The following is a 26,841-nucleotide window of genomic DNA, read 5'->3' as shown; positions in this document are numbered from 1 at the left end:
AAGCGCTCCCACATTGCTCTAGAAAACAGTGTGGAGGTTCCTCAAAATATTAAAAAGAGAACTACCCTACAACCCAGCAATAGCACTACTAGGAATTTATCCAAAGGATACAGGAGTGCCGATTCATAGGAGCACATGTACCCCAATGTTTATAGCAGCGCTTTCAACAATAGCCAAATTATGGAAAAGAGCCTAAATGTCCATCAGCTGATGAATGGATAAAGAAGATGTGGTTTAGGGACACCTGGGTGGCTCACTCAGTTAAGCGTCCAACTTCAGTTCAGGCCATGATCTCGTTGTTCCCAAGTTCAAGTCCCACATCGGGCTCTGTGCTGACAGCTCAGAGCCTGGAGCCTGCTTCTGATTCTGTGTTTCCCTCTCTCTGCCCCTCCCCCCCCAAAAAATAAGTAAAACATTTTTTTAAAAATTTTTAAAAGATGTGGTTTATATATACAATGGAATACTATTTGGCAATGAGAAAGAATGAAATGTCATTTGCAGCAACATGGATGGAACTGGAAGGTATTAGGCTAAGTGAAATAAGTCAGTCAGAGAAAGAGATCATGTTTTCATTCATATGTGGAACTTGAGAAACGTAACAGAAGACCATGGGGTAAGGGAAGGAGAAACATAGTTTCAAACAGAGACGGTGACAAACCATAAGAGACTTTTAAACAGAGAGAGCAAACTGAGGGTGGATGGGGGTGGAGGGAAGGGAGAAATGGGTGATGGGCACTGAGGAGGGCACTTGGTATGAGCACTTGGTGTTGTATGTAAGGGATGAATCACGGGAATCTACCCCCCAAACCAATCTACACCACTGTACACATTGTATGTTAGCTAATTTGACAATAAATTATTTTTTATTTTTTTTAANCGCTTAACCGACTAAGCCACCCAGGCGCCCCAAATTTGACAATAAATTATATATTAAAAAAAAAGAAAAGAAAGCAGCCCTGATTTGGGGGGAAAAAGAGAAGGGGCTCCTACAAGTGTCTGGCTGTCTAGGCTAAGGGAAGGCAAGAAAAATGGTGCCCACCCATACTTCTGTTCCAGGAGGAATCTACTGCAGACCTCTGCCCCCACAGCACACGTCATAAAATTAGTCAGTGACTCTGCATCACGTATACCCCAGGTGCTCTTCAAAGTACTGGTTCTGTGCTGGGTCTCTGGGGAAGTTATTTAGCAAGCTGGCTCCTTAAGGGCAAGCAAGGACTTGGTTTCCTGTCACCCACTGGCACTTCCAGAGTTAAGCTAGGGCTAATTTTCAAAGCCAGATATTAAAGGGACTTGTCTTCCCAGTGAGGGTCCCCAGGGCCAAGGTCTGATTGGGGTCTGATTCCCTCAGTCTTGCATGCTTGTGAGGTCCTTCCCGTTTGCAGTTCGTCAGGCCAAGGAGTTTGGTTCGAGACTGCAATTCCACCCATCTAACCCTTTTCGATACAACGGCCTTCTCTCTACAACTAGCAGATTTGTTCTGCCAATCTTCACATTGTTTTCACAGTTAGTTGCATAGATGTAGTTATTGCTTCTGTGTCTGTGGGACGAGGTGAGCTCAGGATCCTCTTACTCGGTCATCTTTCCCCTTTCTGACCCTCATTCTTGAATGATAGTTTAACTAGTATTAAATTCTAAGTTTAAATATTAGTCTCTTGTGTTCTAAATTCTATTGTTGGCGAGAAAGCTGTTGTCAATTTAGCTGTTGTTTCTTAGAGGTATGGCAGGCACTGTTAGCTCTCAAAATCTATGTCCCCTCCCTTTTCTGAAGCACCTATATTTATCCAGGACACTCCCTTGCTGTTAGGTACTACACACAACTGATATCTAGCCAAAGGGAATGTGAGCAGGGTGATATTAACCACCCCTGGGCTGAGCTCATTCCCCCTTCCCCTGAGGACAGCCAGAGCAACTCTGAAGAACAATTGTGAAGGCAGCAGAACTACCATCAGCTGGGTCCCTGAGGGCTCAGAGCCACCCAGTGACCTGAAATACCCACCCAGGACTGTGAACACGAAAGAAATGAACTAGATTTGAGCCATTACATTTTTGGTTTATTTTTACAGCATTTTAGCCCATCCTACTTAATATATTTCTTTTTTTATTTATAAGTTTATTTATTTGGAGACAGAGACAATGTTAGTGGTGGAGGGGGAGAGGGGATGTGAGACAGAGAGGGAGAGAGAATCCCAATCCCAAGCAGGCTCTGCACTGTCAGTGCAGAACCTGACACGGGGCTCGAACTCACAAACCGTGAGATCATGACTTGAGCCAAAATCAAGAGTCAGACGTTTAACCAACTGAGTCACCCAGCTGCCCCAATACAAAATACTTCTAACTGGTTCTGTTTCCTATCTTTCCCTTCTTGCTGCGTATGTTCCTACTTCTATTTCAAAATTTTTATTCACAATAAGGCTTCACTGTATCTTCTGCCTGCTCTCAGCCTCATATAAATATTCTTAACCAGACCACTGACTTACGAAATGTGGTATGCTGCATGTACTTGTATTATAGTTATTGATGGCTCAACTACCTTGTGATTCACCATGGCCGGAGGGGCTTTTTCTGCCAGGCACAAAGTCAATCATTTACCAATGTGAACTTCCTACTTATAAAATCAATTAGCCTTCATTTGACTCTGTCCAATTTGCAAGTATGCATTTTATCCAGGTTATTTTGACTTGTTTCCAGTATTTCTGACATACAAATAAACAAATAAACAGTACATTATTAGTCATGGATTAAAACAAATTAAATAGAACTAGGTCTCACCCTGACCTCTGAAAGGTTACAACTGATAAAAAACTATCTGCACCTGCACCATATCCTTAATAACATTTCTGTATGACCTTCCCACCATCTAATCGTGGTTAGCATCTGACCTAAACTATGTTTCCCTGGGTTGCTGATGATTACATTTTCATAATTAAATCAACAGTATGAGAAAGTTAAAACATATGTGCCCTGCTTCCTCCAGATCTTTCCAACGTTCTTGAAAAAATTAGGTTATACTGATATGTTTCCGTTTTCCACATTAATTTTTACCCAATGTCCTATGTTTGCTTAAATATAGTAAATTAACATTCTGGTGATGTATATTTTAACGTATCTTTTCCTCACAAGACTGTGTCTTATTTACTGCAAATTCTACACATATATTCATCTCTTCATCATTTTGGTGGGAACAGATAATTGTTACAAGTACAAATCTCAGAATGATGGAAAAAGGACTTCTATATGTTGTATTACTTATTCACTTTTTGGTACCACATTTTAAGACATCAATATACCTAAAGAAACTGACAAATACAGGACAGGGACTCATAACGGTAACAGGTGAAGGGCCCTAAGAATGGGAGTTGTTCAAAAGAAGGATATGTTAGTTTGGGAACTAGAGTTTGCACCACCACCAGAAATGTCCAAATACAGATAACTGCTGAGCAAACAAACATGCTCATAAAACAGGTTTAGTCACCAAAAGACATCTGAACTAGAGACTGCTTCCTAGTTCTCAGTGATTATCATCACTTTAGTTTTGCTCTTAATGACCTGGGAAATGCTAATCAGAAATATGTGCTCAGTAGTTTCTGAGGTCTTATTCGGAAATCCCAAACTACTGAACACAGCTCCTGGGATGATTCAACAACCAGAGAGGATGACACTGCTCAAGTTCCAAGGTTTGTGGCTTCTAAAACCAAGGATCTGTTTGTCATTGCGGAGAACGTGAGCCAAGCCAGTCACTCGAGGGAAAGCCGTTTCTCGACATCACACAACTTGGGACAGCAAAGCAACCACAATGGCATCTGACTTCCGTGCCAGTTTACTCTACTACCATAAACACTTTGTTTCCACTCCCTCAGGATTCAGAAAATATAACATACATATCTCCTTAGACTGATTTTTTTTTTAAGGCATAACACTAATGGTAGAAGTTTCTGAGATAAAGACAAGTTTTGGGGATAAGCAGATCACTTAAGTAATATAATTCTACCTAAATACATACAGTGCTTTTCAGTTTATAAAGTATTTTATGGAAATTATGTGATTCAAAGTGTCTAAATCATGCTTCTGAATGTATATTCCACGAATAATGCCAAGATGTTCAAGTGTTAAAATTGAGTGATAGTTTTTTCCCTAATAATTTTTCCTTAATTGAGGAATAAGTGTTGTATGTAAAACAGACAGTCATATTAACAGAATAAAGGAAAACAAATCACATGATAATCTCGAGATGCAAAAAAAGCTCTGACAAAATTAAACACCCATTCATGAAAAAAACCTCTCAGCAAAGTAAGAATTATTGGAAATTTCCTCAATAACTTGAGAAAGTATGATCTATCATCATACTTAATTGTGAAAGACTGACCACTTTCCCCTTAAAATTGAGAAAAAGGCAAGAATATCTGCTCTGATCACTTCTATCCAACATGGGGGGGGAGGGGCCACAGAGCAGAGATTAGGAAGGGAAAGTAAAACTATTTGTAGATCATGTTTAAATATTTTTTTCTTAATGTTTATTTTTGAAGGAGAGACAGAGTGTCAGCAGGGGAGGGGCATAGAGTGAGGAGACAGAATCTCAAGCAGCCTCCAGGCTCTGAGCTGCCAGCACAGAGCTCAACGCGGGGCTTGATCCCACGGACCGCAAGATCTTGACCTGAGTGGAAGTTGGATGCTTAACCAACTGAGCCATCCAGGTGCCACATTGTAGATCATGTTTATACACAGATGACCCTTGAACAATAAGGGTTTAAACTGCACAGTCCCATTTACATGTGGATTTTTTTTTTCAATAAAAATACCAGAAAATTTTTTGGAGATCTGCAACAATTTGAAAAAATTCAGACACAAACTGTGTAGGCTAGAAATATCGAAATAATTAAGAGAAAGTCAGGTACGTTATGAATGCATAAAATAGAGGTAGATGTATCATATTTGTCTGTTTTATCATTTACTACTATGAAACATCCACAATAAACATCCACAAGTTTATTATAAAAAGTCAAACTTAATTGAAACTTACACACAAGTACTTAATAGACCGTACAGGGCACCATCTGAGGTTGAGAGAAATGCAAACAATCACAAAGATGCAGTATGGAATCATCAATGCATAAAACTGTAGTGTGTACTGCATGATGTTGTCATCTCAGCCACCTCCTGTCTTGGTGGGCTCAAGTATTGTGCGTACCCCTTTAAGACACTACATGATGCTGATCATCTCCGCATGAGTAGCATGCCTCTCCAGTGAAATGCATGTCGCAGTAAAAAATGATTTCTCACAGTTCTCACATATTTTTCGTCGTGTTTAGCACAATACTGTAAATCTTGAATAACACCATGAGACCCATATGAAGTGCAGCAGCCCATGCTGGAGTGCTCCCAAGAAGTAGAGAGAAGTCATGACATTGCTAGAAAGAGTTGTATTGCTGGGGCGCCCGGGTGGCTCAGTCGGTTGAGTGCCCGAGTTCTGCTCAGGTCATGATCTTGCAGTCCATGAGTTTGAGCACCAAGTAGGTCTCCATGCTGACAGCTCAGAGCCTGGAGCCTCCTTGGGATTGTGTCTCTTTCTCTCTCTTCCCCCTCACCCGCTTGCATTCTCTGCACCCCCCCCCAAAAGTAAACATCAAAAATAAAATTAAGAACAAGTTGAATTGCCTTAATATATACTGTAGACTGAGGTCTGCAGCTGCCCACCATTTCAAGATGGCTGAAAGGACCATTATTTAATTTAAAAAAAAAAAAAAAAGGAAGTTTGTGAAGTCACATTGGCAGGTTCAAAATCTTACACTGTTTGCAAAATGCCTTTTTATCTTGTATTGAAAATGCAACTTTTAGGTGGGTGGAGGATTGCTATAAAAAAGGCATACCTATAGACTCTAAAGAGATTCAAGAAAAAAAAGTTACATGACAACTTAAAGCAAAAGGAAGGTGAGGGATCTCAAGTTGGAGAATTTAATTCCAGCAAAGGATGGTCTGATAATTTTATAAAGAGATATGGCTTAAAAAAAAATGTCAGATAAAAGGAGAAGCAGCCTCTGCCGACCCATAATAGCCAGCAGATGAGTCCCTGACCCCATAAAGAAAAGGGTTTGGGAGAAAGGACATCTGCCTGAACAAGTTTGTTTGTTTTAAGTTTATTTATTTTGAGAGAGAGAGACAGTGTAAGCAGGGGAGGGCAGAGAGAGAGGGAGAATCCCAACAAGGCTCCAAAATGTCAGCATGGAGACCAATGTGGGGCTCAAACTCCCGAACCATGAGATCATAACCTGAGCTGAAATCAAGAGTCGGCCACTTAACTGACTGAGCCACCCAGGCGGCCCCTGAACAAGCTTTTAATGCAGACAAAAGTGCCTTATTCTGGAAAAACAAAAACAAAAACATGCTACAAAGGACATTTACTAGGAAGGAAGAGAAATGGGCACCAAGATTTAAGGCAGGAAAACAACAAGCTAACTCTACTTTTTGTGCAGATGCAGTCAGGTATATGATAAAGACTGCCCATATCTATGAAGCTATTAACCCCAAAGCTTGGAGGGAAAAGATAAACACCAGCTGCCAGTCTTTTCGTTGTACAGTAAGAAGGCCTGGACAACAAGAGCCCTTTTTCTTCCATTAATTTTTTGTCCCCGAAGTCAAGAAGTACCTTGCCAATAAAGGATGGCCTCTTACAGTCCTTTTGATATTGGATAGTGCCCATGGCCACCCACAACCCTAGGAGTTCAACACCAAGGCATCAAAATGCTCCCTATTTGCCCCCAAAAACATGTCTAATTCAGCCTCTAGATCAGGGGATCATAAGGACCTTTAGGTACTCTATGGAAAGGACTGTCAACATGATGGAAGACAACTGTGATGGAGAGAACATCATGGAAGTCTGGAAGGATTACACCATGGAAAATGCCATCGTTGCTAAAGAAAAAGCCATGAAAATGCCATCAAGCCCGAAACAAATTCCTGCTGGAGAAAACTGCATCCAGATGTGCATGACTGCACAGGATTTACAACAGACACAATGAAAGAAACTACAGATATGGCCAAAATAAGGTGGGGGTAGAGAGTTTCAAGATACGGATTCTGAAGAAATTCAAGAGCTAACAGACACCACACCAGAGGAATTAACAGAAAATGAGTTGACTGCTTCCAAACCAGGGCCAAGATGAGGAGGAAGAAGATGCAGAAGCAGCAGTGCCAGAAAATAAATTGACTTCAGACAACCTGGCAGAGGCGTTCTGATTATTCAAGACTGCTATTTACTTGTATGATATGGACTCTTCTATGATATGGGCACTGAAGCTAAAGCACACGGTGGTAGGAGGATTGGTACTGTATAGAAACATTTGTAGAGAAAAAAAGCAAAAAATATCAGACAGAAAATATGATGTATTTCTGTAAAGTTACACCAACTGTGCTTGCCCCCCCGACTCCCCTTCCGTCCACCTCTGCCACCCCTGAGACCAGGAGACCAATCCTTCCTCTTGCTCCTCTTCCTACTCAGTATGACAACGACGAGAATGAAGATCTTTATTTTTTTTAATTTTTTTAATGTTTTATTTATTCTTGAGAGAGAGAGATAGAGGCTGTGAGCAAGGGAGGGTCAGAGAGAGGGAGACACAGAATCTGAAGCAGGCTCCAGGCTCTGAGCTGGCTGTCAGCACAGAGCCCGATGCAGGGCTCAAATCCACGAACCATTGAGATCATGACCTGAGCCAAAGAAGGACGCTTAACTGACTGAGCCACCCAGATGCCCTGAGGATGAAGACCTTTTTAAGGGTCTACCTTTACTTAATGAATAGTAAATAATCATCATGCCATCCAGTTAATAAACTTATCTGTTGTATGTATGTGGGGGGAAAGAAGTGTCTTCGTGTGAAAAATCTAATAACTGTATGGCAAGAATTATACCACACATTTTTGTTTCATCAATATCATCACCCAAATATTCATCATGTAAAAACATCATGTACAAGACTTGTATGAAAGTGGATAGCCTCTTCTACATAGGCATAAGCTGAGTGATAATTAATATAAAATTAAATAATGTGTTATTTTTCTTATTGTTTTAAACTTTGTTTTCAGAGAATAACTCTACCATACAGTATGCCCCTTTCTCTCCTCATTGGAGAAATTATATATCAGCCTATCATCACAGCTAAGTGTTTTTTTGAAAACATAACAATGTTTTTGACACTGTCATACAAATATGACTATAATACTGTACGCCAACAAATTTTTATAATGATTCTTTCATTAGTGCATAGGCTAGCTACCATAAAGCAATCACATTGTTGCTTCTTTGTTATCAGTGCATGAATCATTATACCTGTAAATAAACAGAATTTCTTTTTCACATTACCTTTCATTTTTGACATCTAGTGTTAGTAACAGGTATAACAGCTAGAGTGTTTGTACCATATAAGATGATGCTGATGTAGGTACTGACAGATGATTCATCTTGTAAACAACATGAATGTATGATTATCAATATAGTATAGTACTGTAAACGCATTTTCTCTCATCATTTTCTTTTCTCTAGCTTACTTTATGAATGCAGTATATAACATACAAAATATGTGTTAATCAACTGCTTATGTTATTGGTAAGGTTTCTGGTCAACAGTAGGTTATTAGTAATTACGTTTTTAGGGAATCAAAAATTATATGTGAATTTTTCACTACATAGGTTTCTCCACCCCTAACCCCCACATTGTTCAAGAGTCAACTGTATACAGAAATCCTAAGGCATCAACAATAAACTTAGTGGAATTAACAAATCAATATTATTAAGGTTGCAGCTCAACTTAAAAAGCTGAAAATACACACATGCATACATATAAACATTTTAAATTGTAAAAAATATCATTTATGACTCAAACTAAAAATACACAGAAACAAAACTTTAAAAATATGCACAAACATCAATGCTAAAAACTATAAAATACTGCTGAGAGAAACTGAAGAAGACCTAAATAAATGACAAAACATACCATGTCCATGGATAAGAAGACTGATATTAAGAAAGCAAGGCTCCCCAGATTGACAGATTCAATGCAGTCCTAATCAAAATCCAACTATGCTGGGGTTTTTTTGTAGACAAACCAACTAAGTTACTTCTAAAAGGTATATGGAAATACAAAGGACTAAAATAGTCAAAAATTTCTGAAAAAGGAACAAAGCTGGAAGACTTACAATACCTGATTTCAAGACCTATAAAATGCAGAACCAAAGACAGGGTAGTACTGGCTTAAGAACAAACAAATCAGATTAGAGGGCCCCAAAGTCTCCCTTGATTTACAAGAAACTACCAATGCAATTCAATGGGAGAACAGAAAGTCTTCAATAAATGGTGCTGGACCAAGTAGATAACCATGTCGGGGAGGAAAAAAAAAATGACCTCAATCCTATTCATACCATACATACAAATTAATTCAGGATGGATCACAAGTTTAAGCTAAGACTTTAAGACTACACCCTCTAGAAGGAAAACAAAGGAAATCCCCTTGCAACCTTGGGGTAGGAAAGAATTCTTAAGCAAAATACAAAGCACCAACCATAAAAGAAAAAAAATAAATCAATAAAGAAGACTCAATAAAAGTAAAATCTGCTCTTAAGAAAATGAAAAGGCAAGGTGCGCCTGGGTGGCTCAGTTGGTTCAGCGTCCAACTTCGGCTCAGGTCATGATCTCACTGTTTGCAAGTTTGAGCCCTGTGATGGGTTCTGTGCTGACAGTTTGGAGCCTAGAGCCTGCTTGGAATTCTGTGTCTCCCTCTCTCTCAGCCCCTCCCTTACTCATCCTCTCTCTCTCTCTCTCTCTCTCTGTCTCAAAAATAAATAAAACATTAAAAAAATTTTTAAAGAAAACTTATGTCCACACAAAAGACTGCTCAAATTGTCAAAATTTAGAAGCAACCAAAATGTCCTTGGATAAACCTTTATTATTCAATGCTTTAAAAACAAAGCAAAACAAAACTATCAAGCCACAAAAAGACATGGAGAAAACTTAAATGCATACTATTAAGTGAAAGAAGCCAATCTAAAAAGGCTACACACTATAACACTATATGATTGCGAGTGCATGACATTCTGGAAAAGGCAGAACTATGGAGATCAGTGGTTGCCAGGAGACAGAGGAGGGAGCGAAGAACAGGTGGAACAGGATTTCCACCATCACTCTATAGAATAGTACATTTGTGAATACAGGTCTTTATGGATTTGTCCACACTCATAGAATATATACCCCCAAGAATTGAGTTGAATGGAAACTGTGGATTTGGGGTAATTAGTAATGTGTCAGTCTAGGTTCAGCAATGACAACAAATGTACCAGTCTGCTACAGGAATGCTGGTAACCGGGAAGGCTGTGCATGTGTGGAGGTATATGGGGAATCCCTGGGAAACTGTACCTTCTGCTCAAGTTTGCTATAAATCTAAAATCACTTTAAAAGATAAAGTCTAGTAAAAAAAAAAAAAAAAAGGCTTGTAGGAAGTCAGGAAATATTTCTTAGATACCTAATTAAAAGCACAAACCATAAAAGAAAAAAATACAGGTAACAGATTTCATCAAAATTTAAATTTTTTTTCTTTAAAACGTACCATTAATTGGGGTGCCTGGGTGGGTCAGTCAGTTAAGCATCGGACTTCAGCTCAGGTCATGATCTCATGGTTTGAGGGTTCAACCCTGCACTGGGATCTGTGCTGACAGCTCAGAGCCTGGAGCCTCCTTCAGATTCTGTGACTCCCCCTCTCTCTGCCCCTCCCATGCTCATGCTCTGTAGCTGTCTCTCAATAATAAAAATGTAAAAAATTTTTTAAAAAGGCACCATTAAGAAAATAAAAGGCTAAGTCATAAATTCAGAGAAAACATTTGCAAATCATATATCTGATAAAAGACTTTTTAAAAGACTTTAAAAACAACTGGATATTTTTATGAAATGTTTTAATTACTACTTAAAGTGTTTTGAAACTAAGATAATAATGACAACCCAATTTTTAAAGTGAGCAAAAGATTTTTAAGAGAGAGAGAGAGCATGAGCAGGGGAGAGAGGCAGAGCAAGCAAGAGAGCGAGAGCGACAATTGTAAGCAGGTTCCACGCTCATCGATGACCTGACATGGTGTTGATCCCATGACCCTAGGATCATGACCTAATCTGTAACCAAAAGTCAGCCACTTAATCAACTGAGCCACTCAGGCACCTCAAAATGAGCAAAAGATTTAACTAAACATTTCACCACAGAAGATATATGAATGACTAACAAGCACATGGGAAGGTGCACAACATTAATAGTCATTAGGAAAATGTAAATTAAAACTGCAATGAGAGGAGTGCCTGGGTGGCTCAGTCACTTAAGTGTCTAACATTGGCTCAGGTCATGATCTCGAAGTCCATGAGTTCGAGCCCCGTGTTGGGCTCTATGCTGACAACTCAGAGCCTGGAGCCTGCTTCAGATTGTGTCTCTCTCTCTCTCTGCACCTCCCCTGCTCTTGGTCTCTCTCTAAGATAAATAAACATTGAAAAAAATTTTTGAAGACTGCAATGAGATATCACCACACATCCTTTAGATTGGCTATAATCTAAAGAACTAACAATACTGAGTGTTGATGAGAATGTAGAGAAATCAAAACCCTCCTACACGGACTCTAACATTGTACAGTCACTTCTAGAAAAAGTTTGGCAGTTTCTTAAAAGGTTAAACTTACCATATGTTCCAGTAATTACACTCCTAAGAATCTACCCAAGAAAAACAAAAACATAAGTCCACACAAACACCTGTGCATGATTTATAATGGCCAAAACTGAAAACAATTAAAATGTCCAGCAACTGATAAATGGATACACAAAATATGATACATCTGTGAAATTAAATACTATTCAACAATACAAAGGGACAAGCTATTAATAGATGTGGCAACATGGACAAACCTCAGGACTATGATGCTAAGTGGAAGAAGCCACAACAAAACTACATATTCTAGGATTCTATTTATAGGAAATATCCAGAAAAGGCAAGCCACAGAAAGAGTAACGGCTGTCCCGGCTTAGAGGAGGGAACTGACTGTAAACTGGCATGAAGAAACCTTGGGGGTGACAGAAACGTTCTAAAATTAGAATGTGGTAATGGATGTAAGTCTGTAAAAATAATAGAACTGTACACTTATGATAGATGGGTTTTATGGCATGTAAATTACACGTCACTAAAACGGTTTGTTTTAAAACCTTGTACAAGATTGTTCATAGCAGCTTTATTCATCATAATGGCCTCAAACCGGAAACAACCCAAATGGTCTTCCAAGGAGAATAGAAAAATAAATTGAGGTATACTTAAAAAATGGAATATTAGTTATTAATAAAAAACAAATTACTGAAACACACAACATGAGGAGAATGGAAAAATAAATTGTGGTGTATTTAAAAATAGAATATTATTAATAAAAAACAAATTACTGAAAGACACAACATGCACGAATCTCAAAAACGTGTTGACAAAAGAAGCCAGTTTTGTTCTAATATATAACATAGTCCATCTACAAAAGACTATACTGTGTATTATGTTTCATTTATATGAAGTTCAAGAACAGGCAAAGCTCACTTATGGTGCTAAAAATCAGGACAGCAACTGCCTCTAGGGTAGGGAGATTGACTGCAAAGGGGCACAAGAGAACTTTCTGGAGCATGAAAATGTTCTGTATCTCGACAGGGTTGTTGTTTATATGGGTGCATACACTGATCAAAACACAACACTTAAGATCTGTACATTTTACTGTATGCATCTCAATAAATTTTTAAATGATTAAAAGTTCCTTCTAAAACTCCATAAAAACCTTATTATTTAGACAAACTCTGAATCAATCAATGACACTTATCTTTCCAGAAGGTATGATATGTGTGTATCTATTTGGAAAGCATAACATATCAAACAGTTAATACAAATGAATGGCTACTGATTTAATACTCATTTTTAAATGTTTTAATTATGTCATATGATGCACACGTACAGATTCAACTTCTGTATGTTATGGGAACAGAATCAAACTCATTTATTCTTTGTATATTCACTCAAAATTCATTCACTCCAAAAATATTTATGGAGGACCAAAAATATTTTCCAGGCATCCAAGTTCAAACTGCAACTCAATTACAATGCTGATATTTCACTCTTTCTTTATGTCAGAATTCTAGTATACTTTTCAGAATGTTTGCTTATTGGGAGTTTCCTGGTCTGGTCATGGGAAGAAAAAGTGCCGGACAACCTAACAGTCTGAGGCTTAGGAGCAAAACCAAGTTTGGTGCCAGTCAAGTCCAGTAGATTCAGGGCTAGTAAGACAGGTGGTCATTTCAGGCCTCCACTAACTACCGGTACACACACACACACACACACACACACACACACCCTCCCCCACCACTGTAAGGTGGTCCTGGAGCTGCTCCCTGCTCAGCGGCATCTCTTACAACTCAGGACTCAGGCTAGGAGGAAGGCAATGCCAATGCCACAGGAAGCCACCACCCTTCCCGTACCTTCCCTTCCACTCTCTCAATCCCCCTTAGAGTCACAGCCTAGAGTTGGCTCCAAGGCAGGCCTGGAGGTGTGATGCTGAATGAGGCACAACCTCTGCTCGCTGGAGAGTCCGTCTACAGACCACACTAGCCAGTGCGCAGGACGGCTCGGCGTCAGGGTACTTCCTACACTCCTGGTAGATTTAAAGAGTGTTTAAAATGTTCATGGCTTTTGGGGCGCCTGGGTGGCTTAGTCGGTTAAGCGTCCGACTTTCGCTCAGGTCATGATCTCGCGGTTTGTGGGTTCGGGCCCCGCGTCGGGCTCTGTGCTGACTGCCGGCTCAGAGCCTGGAGCCTGTTTCAGTCTGTGACTCCCTCTCTCTCTGACCCTCCCCTGCTCACGCTGCCTCTCTCTCTCTCCTAGAAATAAATAAAACATTAAAAAAAAAAAAATCTTATAAAATGTTCATGGCTTTTGACCCAGTATCTCCACTCCAGGGATTTATCCTAAGGAAATCATCAGAGTTGAAGGAAGGAAGTACTGTGCGAGCAGCTCAGTAGGGCATACTTATGATAGCCTACAGATCACTCTCCTCCCTCAAAAGAAAAAAAAAAAAACTTAAATGCCTAAAACAGGGAAGTAGACGGATGAATTATGATATCACACTATCTACAGCCATGAAAGACAAGCTCTGCAGCAAAGCGCATTGGAAAATGCTGACAATCTGATGTTAAAGGATAGAAACAAGCTAAAAGTTGTATATTATCAGGGCTTCTCACAGGGGGGGCAAGTGGAATTCCCCCCGTTTCCCAGAGATTCTGCTGATCCCAGAATCTGTGTCACTGAGGGGAGTGAGCTCTTGTCCTCAGATAGTCTTAGGGTAGGGGGGATGGGAGGCTGAGAGTACTATGCCAATACCGGGTGAATAGGAAAAATGTATGTATATACACAGGTCAGAGGTGATCAATGCCAGCCCCTGTGACCAGCAGGATCATGGCCTTGTAAACCAATACTTCTCAAACTTTAATGTGGGTTTTGTTAAAAAAAAAAAAAAAAAAAAAAAAAGGACCTGACTCAATGTCTGGCACAGGCCTGAGATTCTGCATTTCTAACAAGCTCACAGGTGATGTCCACCTACTGTCCACGGGCCAACCATGGACAAGCAAAGCTGTGGATGCACACATCTGGCAGGACGGCCAAGCTACACCAACAGGGACTTTCTGGTTGGTCACAGGATGGGCGCATTTACTTTTTACAACCCCACCCCCCACACTTACTGGAGACTTCGGCAATGAAAATTCATTGCCCTTGTAATCAGAAAGAAAACTTCTTACTATTCAAAATCTGGGACTTGGTAATTATTCTTACAGAAGTCCATCCAAATAATGTGCAATGGAATCAAAAGGTTACAGCACCATCTCTACGCAGAACTCTTCTTAACACCAAACGCGTGAGGTTTTCCACACCAAGCAGATCTGACCCCACCCAGAGTTAGGGGAGGCCCCACAGGGTGAGGGCTCAGCCCCACAAGAAGGCTGCTTCCCACTTCAGATGCCAGCCACAAGGCCAGGTTGTCACCTACATGTGTACCAACTTAAAAATTGGGGGTGCCCACACCCCCTCCTTAGGCTCATTAACAACTCTTGGAACTCAGAGCAACACTTTACTATTACTGGTTTATCAGAAAGGATACAATTCAGGAACAGCGAAATGGAAGAGATGCACAGGGCAAGGTACAGGAAAAGGGTGCAAGGCTGTGCCCACTTGGGGCACATCACCCTCCCAGCATCCTGGTGTGATCACCAACCGGAAACTCTCCAAAAGCCATTACATAGGCACGATTGATTAAATAACTTGCCATTAGTGATGAAGATGATCTCNGGGATGAAGACCAAAAATATTTATTTATTATATCACAGAATCAAAGGTTTATGTACGTGCAACTTGGAATGATTTACAATACCAAAAAATAAGCAACCACCTAGTTCTCTAATATTAAGAGGATGGCTAANCCGAGATAACACAAAATTATTACAGATGACATTTATAAACACACAAAAAAAGCAACAATAAATTTTAATCACCGTATGAGAACTTTGTTAAAAATGCTAACTTAGGGGCGCCTGGGTGGCTTACTCGGTTAAGTGTCCGACTTTCGCTTAGGTCATGATCTCGCGGTTCGTGGGTTCGAGCCCCGCGTCGGGCTCTGTGCTGACTGCCAGCTCAGAGCCTGGAGCCTGTTTCAGATTCTGTGTCTCCCTCTCTCTCTGACCCTCCCCTGCTCACGCTGTCTCTCTCTCTCTCTCTCTATCCTAGAAATAAAAATATTTTTTTAAAATGCTAACATGAAATGAATTAAACGTTTATAAAATGTTAAAATCATTTTTAAAGCAAATAACAAAATGCAACAAAACTGGCAAGAAATATACCAAAATATTCATTCTGGTCTTTGAACAGTGGGGTAATAGATGATTTTTTTTTCCTTCCTCCTTTCCAGAATTAAAGAAAATTGAAAGGAAGGAGCTTGCCCATGATTAGGATAATGGATGCAAGGATACCAATGGAAAATGGAGGCGGCAGCAGAGAAAAACCCATTCAAGGGCTGGTTACAGGCGTGAGGGAGCATAAGTCAAGCTGACAGGCCGCAAACACCCCCTGCCCCCGTGGGACATGCTTGATACTTCTCCGGCACTCCTGGCTGCCCAAGAACAAAGGAAAGGCGGAAACAAATGGTTAACAGATGGAGATCATAGTCCTGCAGGACCTAAGTCTCCATCACCCCCTCCATAGTGGTGTGGGAAACAAAGGCAGAAGGAAATAGCAGATAGAATAAATTTCCTCATAACCCGCAGCCCATTGACAAATACTTGAGGCTGGCAGAGTGAAATGTTTCTCCAGGAACTCCCACCGTCTCAACGCTAATGCTTTGCTGGAGGGAAAAACCTTAGCTTGACAATGGCGAGGCCCCCAGTATCCTGGGACTTCTTTAGCATAGGAAAATCTCACTGGAAACTTCCCCGGACTTTACCTCCCCCAACTCCATAGTGTAAAACCAGCCTCTCCTCATGGTCCGAGGGCAGCTCTTTCTGCCCACGGGTCCTATCCTCGCACTTCAATAAATCACCTTTTTGCACCAAAGAATTCTTTCGTGGTCATTGGCTCCAGACCCCATGAACCTCAGGTCACCCCAAAAATCTCATCATAGGAAGCAGGCTTGGGAGCCTATTAGTTGGGGGATGGGGTGGGGGCACTGAGGCTGTAAGAGGGCTCACGGGCTCACCCTGCTGGGAGTGGAATGAGAAATGAGAGAAGGCCAAAGGCAATGGGTTTAGCGGGGTCTGGACAAGGGGCAGGAGACCAACCGCCCACTACCTTTCTCCCTGCCCCCCAGCTCACACTTACACCAATAGGTCTGGGCAGAAGCTGTCAGCAAGGGCAACCTCTACCTAGGTTGGTTGTGGGGGTGGGTGCTGGCCACCCCTCCATTCTGCCTCCCTGGACAGAATGGATGCTTTCTGCCTCCCAGGAACACCCCAACTATCAATCTCTCCCTTTCCCTCCCCCGGATGTCAGGCTCCTCAGGATTCCTTAAGGGCAGAGGGAATACAAACTCACGTTTACCTTCTCTAATAAAGCAAAAGGAATAGCCCGTTGCCATGTTCCCATTTCTGGGCTCGTTTCTGGCCCGAACCTCCCTTCATTTTTGTGCCTCTCCTGATAGGCAACAGAAGGCAATAAAAAACAAATACAAACACATAAACCTGCACCGCTGGTCGATGATCAAATTAGATAGCTCTTTTTTTAAAACTACAAAACGCTATGTAAATGTTAGTTAATCGCCTCTTTATTACTTCTCCGAGTTAAAAGGTAAACCTGCTGGCGAGCCTGCTCTATGATTTCACTGCTAACAAGGAGCAAGTAGGACACAGTTCTTCACTGTACCCGGCCAGGATGTCACAAAATTGTTGCTAACCTCTCACAACACTTCTATGAGGCACGCTTACCCCCAGCTGACAGGGGGGCGCCGCCGCAGGGTGCTCGGTCTGCCGCAAGCCCCCACAAAGCAGTGGCAGGGGTGAGTCTGGGACTCCTGCGTCCCCCTCTTCCACGCTGACATCAGCCTGACAACACAATGGAGTCCACACCCACACGGAACACTAGGAGGGTCCGTCTCTTTTCCAGAGTCTGTGCAGGTTGTAATTCCCCAACAACAGAGCCAAAGCTCGGGGTTCACAGCCACGGGCTCAGGCCTAGTTCTCTTCATCAACCGCAAAGCCGCGGCCACACCGGACACCCTGTTAGCGTCTGTCTCGGAGAACATTTCCCTTAGGCCACGAGGCCGCTGGGAAGGACAGCGCTTGGCTCACTCTGAAAACAGGGAGATCAGAGCTGGGAACCATCTCTACCCTATGTATCACCTGCCTTCTGAAACCATAAGGCAAGTCCTGCAAATAAAGGCAAAATTGAAGGAGGCAGGGCTCTAGCAACAACAGTAACAGCTGACCCGCCGTGAATCCTTGTTCTGTAACACCTGACGGGCCATGGAATACACACAGCCCTGCACGATGGGTATTATTATTTTACACAGGAGAAAACCGAGGCTCAGAGTGGTTTAAAAACAGTAGGTCAAGGACACACAGCAAGGTAGCAGAAGAACCGAAGATAATCCCAGTGATCTGGTGATAGTCCACACTCAGGATCGCACCGCCTCACCTCTGATTGGTGCAGCCAATAAGCAATCAACCCGCCTTCCCCACATCTGTTGGTCTCACCAGGGCCTTCATAATCACCTGAGGGAACAAGCACTCACAAACCTGGATCCAAGTTCTCCGGAAAGGATCCAATCAACCAGCTGTTGTAGCATTTCCCACACACCTCAGTCTCTAAACTTTCAACTAAACAAGACCTTCTACTTGCAGCTCTCTCTTCTTTCGTATCACGCTAGGGTAAGTACATGCCTACACAGATAGTTCTAGTAACAAATGCCTCAAAACACTACCTGACATGTCCTCAAAACCACTCCACAGGGTTCCATTTATGGTATTTTCTCTTCCTTTTCTACCCACCCCCTAACATCCCAGATCTATAAATGCTCACTATTCAGGGGAAAGAAACAAAGACCAAAACAGAAGCTTGGACTGTAACAAAACTCCAGATATATACAGAGGTGAGAACATCTGTTCCATGACCCTTAACTGAAAGTCTCAAGATGAGGAAATCAGGCCATCCTTCAACTTGCCTCACAGGTTCTCTCTCAAAGGCTGGGTTGTGGGCACCTCGGTTCCCCATTCCTGCAGAGGCTTCAGACAGGGCTATGGGTAAGCAGTGGGTAGGAGGGGACCTGTCACTGGCTGGGGATTGGGGGGGGGCGCCCTTGCAAGTCCCGGGTACCCTCGGGGCGGCTGTGGAGAGCCAATGCACAAGGAGCTGGAGGATCATGTGGGTCCCAGGGTCAGGCTGCTTAAAGAGAGAGGGCTCCGTGGTGTGTATCCCCACAGAACACCTTGGGGCACAAGACCCACATCCCCATTCACGGAGAGCTAGTGGTCTGGGTATTGGGGGCACTCTTTCTCTGCTGTGTGTCGCCCACACATTCGGCACTCCATCTGTGTTGTACAGCAAGGGTAGGAAACTCGCAAGTTCTGTGTAATAAGCACAGCAGGCAGGGTGTGGGGGAAATGATAACATGCCGTGTATTTTTCTGACATAGAAACACTGCAGAGGAAACAAGACTCTTCATTCCCTCAAGTGAGTATATGCTTTCCCAATTTTTTTAGGACAAGAGCCTCTCAACCGTTATCCCCTTCTGGACAGACACACAAAGCCTGCACGCTTCAGGAAGTAGCGGAGGCCAAGGGAACAGGGGCGCACAACTCTGCTCCAGAACTGCCTTTGGGAATTCCCGGGGGCAGAACATGTGAAATCTCCCAATTTTCTTTTTTTTTTAAATTTTTTAATGTCTTTATTTTATTTTGAGAGACAGAGACAGACAGCGAGCAGGGGAGGGGCACAGAGAGAGGGAGACACAGAATCGGAAACAGGCTCCAGGCTCTGAGCTAGCTGTCAGCACAGAGCCCGATGCGGGGCTCGAACCCACGGACTGTGAGATCATGACATGAGTGGAAGTCGGACGCTTAACTGACTGAGCCACACAAGCGCCCCAGTGACATCTCCCAATTTTCAACACCGGTTCAGTTTTGTTTTGTTTTTTTGTTTTTACTTTCTGCTGGCAAACCATGTTGGTTGCATGCGGCCCAGGCAGTTGAATGTGGTGAAAAGGCAGTTTGCCTAGACTGACTAACCAACTCTTGGTGTGTAGCTCAGTCATCTGCAAAAGGCAGTATGGACAGCATGGAGGCTGGAGAATCATGTAAATGATTGGAGTTTGAACCCTGGCTCTGCTTTTATTAGCTGCAAGACCTCAAATCCACTATTAACCTCACTTAGCTACAATTCCATCTGCAAAATGGTCTGATGGGAGATTTGTGAGAATTGAAAACACGTGTGGGTGAAGACAACCATGACCTCTTCATAAAGGTCAAATTTCCTTCCCCCATAACTCTAAAGAAACAACTTAGCCAAGTCTTAGCTTCTTCAGATTTCATTGCTTTCATCTGTTAGAAACGAGAATAATCCTCCAGCACCAAGGCTCTACCTCACAGGATGGGATGAAGCAGTGCAGATAAATGCAGGGTGCTTACAACTTAGAAAAGTATGATTGCCTTGACTGCCAACACCCTTTCCTCTCATTTCAAGGCCAACAAAGCAGCAATCTGCTTTCCTAATGTGTTTATCCCCTCTTCCATAACGTGCTGTGGGGAGAAAATGGAGTCACAGTTGTGATAATTCCCTAAAGCGGCTATTAGCAATCAACTCCCCAGGGTCCAATCCCACCATCCTTAAACAGAGGCAAGGAAACATTAGGTCACTGCCTGGTCACTTAAGGGCCCAGCAAATCTGTTTTCTCTCTCCATGCTCTTGTTTTAGAGAACTGAGGCAGAAAATAAAGTCACTTAACAGCTGCAATGTTTCTTTTACTCACACAAAGAAAATTGAGCCACAGTCCAAACAACTTCACTGAAGTACCATTGCTCTGACATTTTCCAAACGTAAGGGGATTTTTGTCAATTCTCTTATTTTCCACACCTTCTGACAAAACTGGGACATGTGGCATTTCCTCAACTGACTGATTTAAAGCATCTTTACAACTTCTTTTACACTAGTGGGACTATACCAGCAAGGTCTAGGATGAGGGGCCTGATCTAACACTTCAACTTTTTTTTAATGTTTATTTACTTTGGGAAAGAGAGAGACAGAACACAAAGTGGGGAGGGACAGAGAGAGAGGGAGACACAGAATCTGAAGCAGGCTCCAGGCTCTCACCTGTCAGCACAGAGCCTGATGCAGGGCTTGAACTCACAAACCATGAGATCATGACCTGAGCCGAACTCAGACGCCCAACAAACTGAGCTGCCCAGGTGCCCCAACACTTCAACTTTCAACTATTACAGATGGGTTTTCTCTTAAAAGCAAAGAGGCATTAAAATCAGTTCCACTGAAGCTACTAAGGAGTTTTATCTTTCAGGAGTATGCCTCTCCCCACCCCAAACTTTAAAAGCTCCCTCATGCAATTGCCACATTGCCAAATTACCAATCAAGTATGAGAGAATAAGCCGGTAATAATGATAAATCTAGAGAAAATAAATGAGCAAGTTGGATGAATATATAGATATTACTCTCCCCACCCCACCGCCCATCCCTCTTCTTAAAAGCAAGCTTCTTGGAAAGGAAAAAGAACACTACAGAATGTTTTACAAGTCATTTCTTTGCTAAATACATGTTACGATGCCTGACAAACAGGGCAAACAGGTGAAAATGACAATACAAACAGGAAAGATCTCTTTCAGGCAATAAGTAGATCTCCACTTACCTTGTGATTTGTTTTTATAACGAACACTTTTTACTGATGCATACTATGCTTCCAGAAGTATACACAAATCTTAAATGGATAAGGATTATGTTTACTACTCTGAGTTCTGTTTCTTGAAGTATATAACTTGGAAAGGATTTGGGTAGCTCAGAAAAATTGCTAATACATTTTACACAACCTGTTTGTCTGGACACAACTCAACCCCCAGGCTTGCTAATACCTTTTGTATAAAAAGGGCTGACCCAGCATCCACCTGCATCAACTTGATCCCCTCAATTCTGTTGCACTCAGCAAACACCCAATGCCTTCTGAGCCAAATAAAGCAGCACCCCACGAGAGAGAAACAGAAGTTTTATGGGTCTGAAGAGGCAGGTTTTACACCTGCTTTACAAAGAGTGAGGGTCTGTGGAAGGCCTTGAATCTAGAAAACACTAGCAGTGCCTTCCAAACCCAAAGTAAGGAGAAAAAAAAAAAAAAAAAAAAGAAAAGCTCCACTGGCAGTGGTGGTGGTGTTACTTTTAAAAGAAAATGCCAAACCTAGGAAAGTAGAGATAACAGAGTAAGGAATTCCATACCCCACCCGTCATCCCACTTCAACTATTAACAACTCACAGCCAATCTGCTTTGGAGCTCCCCCCCACATTTCCACTAGCAGTGTTCCCCCAAAGTGGTTTATTTTGAAGCAAATCCTCCACCTGCATTTCAACTTCAGTATGTATTCCTAAAAGATAAGTGTTTTTTTTTTACAACCACAATCTTAAGACTATTACCCAAAATAACTGAACAAAACTAATATTTATTACAATCAACTAACCAGTACAAATTTCTTTCGCTGGCTCAACTTTTCATGAACTTCTCCCCTTCAAATCAGGATCCAGCCAGCGTTCGCACACACTGCACTGCTGTGTCACGTCTCTTCAACAGTGTTTAAACCTCATCCCCTTCCCGGTGATTCTCACAGCAGCCGCGCTGATCCCCAGTGGCAAATTCCCAATAACTCGACTCTGGGGATACCACACAGAGACTCCAGTCTTAGAGGTTTGTTAACAAAAGTCAGACACGTATATTAAGCAGTCGTTTTTGTAATTAAAGAACTTAAAATAATAATCTGAAAAGCACAAGCGAAACGATTAGACCTGAAGCGATTAGCAATTCTCAAGGCCACTCAAGCACGCGCGTCCTTTGCAATTCTGATCCGTGAGGGTTTATTTCTGAGGTTTCAACATACCCCCCACCTTACCCGAGTCTTTTGCAAACGGTGGGGCGGAGAGAGCCGGTTTCCTCCCAGCAGGACCTTCCTCAGCCGGCTGGGTCCCGGCGGTCGCCTCCGGAATTCGGGGGTTGGACCCAGCCGCCACCTCCCAGGGCCACCTGCCCAGGTGAGAAAAGGGAGCTTCAGCTGACGAGTTACGGAGGGCAGTCCCAGGTCATCTAGAAAGAATTCTGAGCCAGCCAGGATAGAGGCACCAACCAGGACACCACGGTCTCGTAGAAGAAACAGCTCTGGAAAATCTTGGGGCTTAATCCCAGCACCCGCGCGCGGGGGCACGGTCCCCAACGCCGGAGGGAACGCGGAGTCCGCCCCAACGAACACACGTGCGTCTGTGTACGTGACTGGTTACATCCATCTCTGGGTGCAGGGGAGGAAAATTACACCGACCTTTTCTACAACATCACCTGTTTTATGTTTAAAAGCTACCTCCACTGGAAACAGGGTGCGAGTGTCTGGCCAACACAGGCCACCAGGAACCATCCATCCACCGACCCCCGGACCCGAAACCCACTACAGACCGCCGGCGCGAAGGCTACGCGATAATCCCTAACCCGGGCGGCCAGGCTCGGGCGTCTGCAGCTTTCGGCCACGGGCCGTCCGCTCCACTCCAGGACCTAAGAGGTAAACCCCAGCCTCTGAGTCCCTAGAACAGAAATTCGCCTCCTTCCTCGACGCACACAGCGTCCGGACCATTCCGGACCCCGGGGCGGGCAAGCAGCTGCGAACCTCGGGGCACCGGCCCCCGCACTCACCCGAAGTGCCGCGGCCCCCGGCCAGCGCTCCACGTTCCCAGCGCCGGGTGCCAGACCAGACACACACCTGCGGCAGGTGACCGCCGGGAGAGGGGCTGGAGCTCCGAGCGCCCGCCCGCGCGGCTCCGCCCCTATTGCTCAAAGGAGGAGGGCGGGGGCGGAGAGCCCGACCCCTCGGCCCCGGCTGCGGCCCGCTAGCCGCCTGGTACCAGGAAGTGCGGGCGTCCGCGCCCCACAGCCTCTGAGCGCGCACCGCCCGTCGCGACCCCGGCGGGAGGCTGGCCGGAGGGACGCCGCCTGCCGGCGGGGCGGCGACAAACGATGGAAGCCGCCACCCCGGATCCGTGGGGGAGGGGTAGAGGATGGGGAGAGCTAGAGCCTCCCGGCATTTAGTGAGACCCCCTGCCGTGTACCAGGCCTGAGATCCCAGCCCCAACCTAAGGAGCATCTGTGCCCCCGGTAGGGTGGGCAGGGCCATTGGCAGTTGTCTCCGGATGAAGGTCCACGCAGGGTGACAGAACCTGAAACATTCATGCCACTAAGCAAAGCCTGCAGCACTATGAAGTCAGTTTTATATGAAAATCCGCACATAGCACATTTGCAAACAGCACAATTATACTGCTTGTCTTTTTTTTCATCAACAATGGTGCTAAAACGTTGTATTTATTCAACAACTATTTGTTGAACACCTACAACTTCCCAGTCGTCTGAACGTTTAAAATGGGGCACAACTTCCTCCCCCTTTTCATGCAGAACCTTTACCGAGCGGAGTTGCCTGGGCCTTTTTTAACCCCTCAGAAAGCCTGGACTGGCCGTGCAAGGAATCTAATAAACGCCCACCAGAGGGTGCAATAAGAACCGAGCGTTGGTAGAAGCGTTAAATGTGCGCTGCTGAGGACTTGCCCAGAGAATTCCTGAAGGCGAGAGGTGAGCTGGTGTAGTGAAGACCTACAGGATTCACCAGACTGTGAGGTGGTTCAGCCGCGATTCCACCGTGAGCAAAGCCAGAAGCCGAAAGCTGGGCAAGGGTGTGCACGTTCAGTTAGAGGAAAGGCAGGTGAGTCAGTATAGCTGAGGAGGAGAGGACGTGAGCTGAGTTCGAGAGGGAGCGTGGGGGGCCAGATTACGTTCCTAGCAAAAATAACAGCCGCTATCTATGGAGTGCGTATAAAACAGGAGCTGGACACGCATCACTTCAAACTAAGCTCACACCAGCCCTACAAGGTACGGTTATTACTCATCCAAGAGGAAAATGGAGACTTGCTAGCGACGGGGCTGGGAAGAGGGGACTCTGAGGGGCTAGCCTCACTCTTACTGACACTTCCCAGGCTCATCCAGGAGGCTGAATTTGCCTTCAGATGCTCCCAGCATCCCCAAGTATCCTCTACTGCTCTCTCTCTCCATCCCCAAAGCTTGAGCTAACAACTGCCCCAGACCTCTCCTGTCTAGAAAAGGTTCGGAGCACAGGACTGTGCACATCAGACCCCTTCCTAAGGGGAGCCCTGTCTGAGGTCTATGGCGGGACTGAGACAGAGCCCTCGGTTGTTCCCCAATGTCTATTCTCTTCTTCCATAGTAACAGAATTGAAGCTGAGCCCAGGGCTGCTCAGAACATTTCCTTGCGTCTCTTGCGCCAAAACTCATCAACAGTGTTGCCCTGAGCCCATAGAATCCACTAGATCCGGCAGCACTTCTAAGGTCACTGTTCCTCCCCCGACTTCCTTGTTCTGTGTGATATTCTTCATGGGGCAGAATTGCTCTCTGCCTTCTTGATACCCATTTCTTCTACGTTTCTGAGAGCACCCAGAGTTTGTTCAGGGAGGCAAGTCTGTAGCGCGAAGAGCGCGCATCTTCCCAGAGGGCCTTGCGCGGCGGTCACGTGACTTGATTCCGGCCAATGAGGTGTAGGAGGAAGTCGGCTTGCGGGTCTTGAGAACGTGTTACTGTTTAGGACCCTCGCGCCGTTGTACCCCTTTCCTCCTGTTTCTCTCTGGCTGTGAGGTGGTTGTGAAGTCGGAGGGGGTGCAGCTGTTTTATGGCCACAGAGCAACACACTAGCAAAAGGAGGAGCAGCACTTAAGACATGAGGAAAATAATTCCTTTACGTTTAAAAAGAAATGTTTTAAGGTTTATTTATTTTTGAGAGACAGAGCCCCAGCGGGGGTGGGGTGGGCGGCAGGGAGGCAGGGAGACACAGAATCTGAGATCATGACCTGGGCTGAAGTTGGCTGCTTAAGGGGCTGAGCCACCCAGGCGTTCCCACCCCCTCGCCCTTACTTGTTTTAAGTTCTCTCTGTCAGGGTTTGTTACAAACAATTGAATACAGTCCTAAATGGATACATTATTCTTTCCAAAGAAAAGCCTCAAAAATCGATCCTGATTGATAGCCTACCCGATATAGAGTAGTCGAGCCGAAAGAGGATGGGTTTTGGTATGAGACAATCAACAGTCCAAGTATGAGTTTCACCTCTTTTTTTTTTTTTTTTTAAGCTAATGACTGGGCAAATTTGTGCATTTAGTTTATGTATTGTAAAATTAGAAGTTGTAATAAAAACACAAGACGCAGTGCCTGGCATATGGTGTGTGATTAATAAATGATCATTGATATAGTTCTTATCTAATGGTTTTTAGCCTCCACCAGATGGATGGATACCTAGCCTTATGTCAATTCAGAATCACATATCCACTTTCCAGTTTCACTCCTAGACAAATCTTTTTACCATTCTGATCTTTTTTTTTCTTTTTTTAATTTTTTAAATGTTTATTTCTGAAAGAGAGAGAGACAGAAAGAGACAGGGCGACAGAGCACGAGCAGGGGAGGGGCAGAGAGAGAGGGAGACAGAATCTGAAGCAGACTCCAGGCTTAAGTGGTCAGAGCAGACCCCAACATGCGGCTCAATCCCACAAATGGTGAGATCATGATCTGAGCCAAATCAGACACTTAAGGGACTGAGCCACCCAGGCGCCCTAAACCCTTGATCTTAGATGTTTTGTAACAAACACAATCTTAAAGTTTCAGTACAAACCATCATTTGTCTTGTATCTTGTTTCCTCAATTTCTAGATTATATCTGCTGTACCAAAAAAAAAAAATTTTTTTTAAAGAATAGAGGGACACCTGGCTGGTTCAGTCAGTAGAGGAAGCCACTCTTGATCTCAGGGTCATGAGCTCAGGCCCTCCTTTGGACATAAAGTCTACTTAAAATAAATGAAAAAAATTTTTAATTAAAATGACAGAATTGTGTGCTTTGTAATGACTAGTCATGAATTAATGCTACCCAATTTTTACAAATACAGGTGCATATTTCTGTTTGAATCTTTTTTAAAATAAGAAACTTTAATTTCAATGCTTCTAAGTTTGCATTTTTAATTCCCAAACAAGATGTTTTCATGGTCCAATAA

At 43.4% G+C, this 26,841-nt stretch overlaps 1 protein-coding gene and 1 long non-coding RNA gene across 4 annotated transcripts in view; one reads left to right on the top strand and one right to left on the bottom strand.

Moving 5' to 3' along the window:
• The window catches only part of GPR160 (G protein-coupled receptor 160), a 60,695-nt gene extending 37,057 nt beyond the window's left edge, over positions 1-23,638 (bottom strand). For 2 of the 3 annotated variants that reach the window (XM_077763661.1, XM_077763663.1), the window contains exons 1-2: positions 23,442-23,638; positions 22,657-22,787 (exon numbers count right to left, since the gene is read on the bottom strand). The gene's annotated coding sequence lies outside the window, so the exon portion shown is untranslated. Of the gene's footprint in view, positions 1-22,230; positions 22,421-22,656; positions 22,788-23,441 lie in introns of all 3 variants that reach the window. The other variant, XM_077763662.1, reaches the window with a different exon arrangement.
• Positions 17,680-19,408, top strand: LOC144231214 (uncharacterized). Its single transcript, XR_013335013.1, has 3 exons — positions 17,680-18,432; positions 18,568-18,653; positions 19,264-19,408. It is a non-coding gene; the product is annotated as an uncharacterized LOC144231214 (long non-coding RNA).
• Positions 23,639-26,841: the final 3,203 nt, after the last annotated feature.

The sequence above is a fragment of the Crocuta crocuta genome, unplaced genomic scaffold (genome assembly GCF_008692635.1).
Source record: "Crocuta crocuta isolate KB4526 unplaced genomic scaffold, BGI_CrCroc_1.0 scaffold433, whole genome shotgun sequence".
In the NCBI taxonomy this organism is placed as follows: domain Eukaryota; kingdom Metazoa; phylum Chordata; class Mammalia; order Carnivora; family Hyaenidae; genus Crocuta; species Crocuta crocuta.
Note: the sequence above shows the minus strand (reverse complement) of the source record. Positions and strands in the feature narration are given on the sequence as shown.